The following is a 4,155-nucleotide window of genomic DNA, read 5'->3' on the forward strand; positions in this document are numbered from 1 at the left end:
TAAATCCAAACTGTCTGTTAGATAGCAGATTTTTAGATTCCAAAAACCAAACTAAACGCATATTAACCATTCTTTCATAGATCTTACAAATGCAGCTAGTGAGAGCAATAGGTCTGTTACTTTGTGGGTCATGAGAGTCTTTTCTTGCCTTTAAGATTCCTATGATGATTGAAGTCTTCCAAGATTTAGGAGAAGATCCACAAGACCAAAATTTGTTCAGCATATTTAAAAGAAATTTCTTCGAGGATATGGATAAGTGAGCAACCATGGAATAAAGAATGTCATCCTCTCTAGGGGAGGTTGGGGAGGATAAAGATGAAGCATGATCCATTTCATCCAAGGTGAAGAGAAGATTATATGCCTCCGAGTTCGTATTGGTAGGAGGAATAATCGTGGTCTTGGCTCTAATTCTTCTGAAATCATGTGAATAATGTAGTGGGCTTGAAATATCAGCATAATGTCTTCCAAAAGCCTCTGCTACTTCTCTTGTATCTGATATAAAAGAGTCATTTATCTTCAGAATGGGTAAAGGAGATGGAGTAAACTTTCCTTGTAATTTTCGAATCCTATTCCATACTAAGGTAGGGGAAGAGTCATATTTCAATTCGCTAATATATTTAATGAAGGATTCCCTCCTTGCTTTCTTGAAGATTTTCTTCTGCTTTGCTTGAGCTCTTCTGTATGTTATCTTATTGACTAAACAAGGATATCTCCAATATCTCTTATAGCAAGTTCTTGTAATCTTTCTGCTTAAAGCACATTCATCGTTCCACCAGGGGACTACTGGGCGTTGAGGTTTACCAGCTGTCCTAGGAATGGAAGAGAAAGCACCAGAAAGTATGATGTCTACCAGGTAATCATATGCATCAGAGTTACTACAAAAATCACTAGTCTTATAATTAATCTCTGTGGATCTCCTAAATAATTCCCAATTAGCCTCTCCTGTCTTCCATTTAGGTAAGCAAGAGGAGGGAGTGTTCTTTAAATATTTCATATGGATAGGGCAGTGGTCGTTACCATGTAGATCTTCATCTATTGACCAAGTGTAGTCTAATCTTAAGGATGATGAACAAATAGTTAGGTCTATAGCAGAACTTGAGTTGTGAAAGACATCAAACCTACAGTAGTTTTGGAACAATCATTCATCAAAATGACATCGTTATTATCAATAAATTCTTCAATTATATTGCCCCAGGGGTCACACCTTGATTCACCCCATAGAGGATGCTTGGTGTTAAAGTCACCCATTAGAATAAAAGGCTCAGGGAGCTGGTCAACCAAAGATTGTAGGTCATTTAACTCAAACTGACGGGGGTGGTTATATATGTCTAGAAGTCTATCTTCCAATTCAGGTTCCAAATACAAAGAACATAAAGTGATCCATTTAGTGGTAAAGATTTGTACTGCACAAGCCTGCAACACCGAATGTAGCTGGACACTTCTGTGGTTTACACATTTCTTAACAATGATACCAGTACCTCCATGGGCACGGCCCCCAATCATAGGAGGAGATCTGTAAAATTTATAATTAAGTCCAACATTAGGGGATACATCGCCATGCATAGTTTCTTGGAGACAAATAGCAGACACATCATGTTCTTTAAAGAGAATCCGAACCTGCTCTTGATGAGAATTAAAACCTTGAATATTCCATTGAATTATGGACATTATACTGTTTTCTTTGTCTTTTTGAGTCTAATGGTCTGGCAAGAGAAGTCTGGGAGAGAGAGGGTCTACAAGATGGGTTCTTTTCTAATTTCTTTGCTTTCGCGGGTGGCATCCTCCTCTCTGACAATGGTCCGACCGACGATGTAGAGTTTGGGTTATTAGTTCCTTTCTTAGATTGCATATCACGATTTGGGGAAGAAGATGGAGATGAGGGTGGACTGTGGAGTCTTTTACTGCGCACAGCTTCGGACTCCATAGCTTTGCTTCTGTGCGCCTCAACTGAGTGAGGCACATCAGTCCGTGATCCCTTTATTGGGGAGCCCCCCCGAGTTTGGAAGTTTGACTGATTCAGAGGAGGCTTTATTAGAGGAACCCTGTGGGGTTTCAGCAATGAGAACTTTAGGTGCCCCTCTAGATGGGGCAGGAGACATTCCCTCAACTGGGGATGGGAGAACCTCCGCAGAGGAGGGTTCAGGAGTACTACAATTTCCAAGTTGTGGAGCAGAACGATTAGGTCTAGCAGTGACTCTTTCACGTTGAGGCTTGGGTTCAGTATTTGGTTGATCCTCATTGCTTCTGTGCACCTCTACCGAGTGAGGCACACTAGTCAGCAATCCCTCTACTGGGGAGTCCTCCAGGTCTGGAAGAGAGATTGCCTGAGAGGAGGCTTCATTAGAAGAAGCCTGTGAGGTTTCTACAATAGAAACCTTAGGTGCCCCTCCAGATGGGGCAGGGGACACCCCTTCAACAAGGGGTGAGGAAACCTCCGCACAGGAGGCTTCAGAAGTATTACAAATTCCTAGTTGAGAAGAAGAAAGACCATTAGATTTCATAGTGACAATTTTACACTGAGGCTTGGGTTCAGTGTTAACAGAAGAATTCATATTGGCATTTTTATTTCTATTGCATTCTACAGTTGGCTGATCCACTTTATTTGTTTTAACAACATCACTGTATCTTTTGGAATTACTTAATAGTCTTTTAGCATGTCCTACACTTATATGTTCTGCATGAGCTTTTAGTAGTATTTCCTGTTCCTTCTTATAAATTACAGTTCTTATCTCTGGCATCATGCTCTTCTTTACAATTCATACAAACTGTTGGGCGGGAACAATCCCCATGTTCAGGCTGAGCACATATCAAACACAGTTTGTCCCTTGCACATCTGCGGGAAGGATGGCCAAAACCATAGCAGTTAAAGCACTGTAGGGGACGGGGCTTAAACTGCTTCACATAAACTCTCTCTTTTTCTATATCTTATATAATGAGGTAGAACTTCACCAGAAAAACTTAGGATAATCATAGAAGAACGAGGGATTTTAGCAACCTTCCAAACATTAGTTGGGCACATTTCTAAAATTTCTTCTTCCTCAAAGTCATACAGATCTCTTAAAAATTACCCCTTTGGCAGAACTAAAGGTATAGTGGGGTTTAACTTCCTTAATGTCGGATTTCTGTTTCAAGTTAAGCACCATGGCAGCTTGTTCATAAGATTTTATATGAATTAGGAAGGAATTTCTTCCAAATCGATACCTGCGAGTTAGTCAAATTACCAGAGCCAAGGTGACTTCAAGAATCTTCTAAACTCGTACAAGTTAGCACGTTCCTTTGCAAGAGTGATAATAAGCCACTTAGCTGGATTGGGAGGCCTCTGCACACTTTCCTTCCTTTCCTCTACCGGCTTTTCTGGATAAAAGATATCCAGGTTAGGTGGCACTCTAGCAACAAGTTGGGCCGAAGATTCATTTTCATTGCAGTTATAATCCAAGCAGGCAGCAGCTGCATCCTGATTAGAAAGAAATGAGATCCAGACTAAACAAGCTTTAAAGTTGTCAGTTAGTTTAACCCTGATCTCTTTAATTTGTCCAAATTTACGGAACTTTTCATATAAGTCTGTATAACTCTTATCAAGAGAGACATATTTTAGATGCAAGATTCTATGACTATTAGGGGCAGTATTTGGGCTATTTATTGGTTTCTGAGTATTTAAAATTGTTTTCATCACTTCAGAATCCATTCTAATTGTAAGTTCCTGGGCTACAGAATTATCTGTCAATGAAGTATTTTTACAGACGTCCTTTTTCAAGCCGGAGTCATCAACTGGGGGTTTTACTTTTGCTGAGTCAATAGCATCAACATTAGGATTGGCAATATTAGGAGAGGGATCAGGGGGTTTAGGAGGATCAGGTAGTGGTGGAGGTTTAGAATATTCAGTTTGGACAGCCGCCATGACCGTGTATATTTATGAGGCCACACCATATATTAAGAAAGAAAGAGAAATGCATGGAAGAAGATACTGCAGTTGCCTGATGCCTCAAGCAATAAAAGAAAAGTCTCTGCAGAGTCGGGAAGTTCCAGAAACGACTATTTACACATGCAGGGCCTAGGAGGTGAGTTAGACTTTGTCAACCCAGGGTTTGTCCTCTTTTGTTTTGTCCCATTTAGGATGGGTCCGGCGTAGTCACTCTGCATGTGTACTGGATAGAG

This window comes from Oratosquilla oratoria, chromosome 37 (genome assembly GCF_046742065.1).
Source record: "Oratosquilla oratoria isolate Oo_2021 chromosome 37, ASM4674206v1, whole genome shotgun sequence".
Classification (NCBI taxonomy): domain Eukaryota; kingdom Metazoa; phylum Arthropoda; class Malacostraca; order Stomatopoda; family Squillidae; genus Oratosquilla; species Oratosquilla oratoria.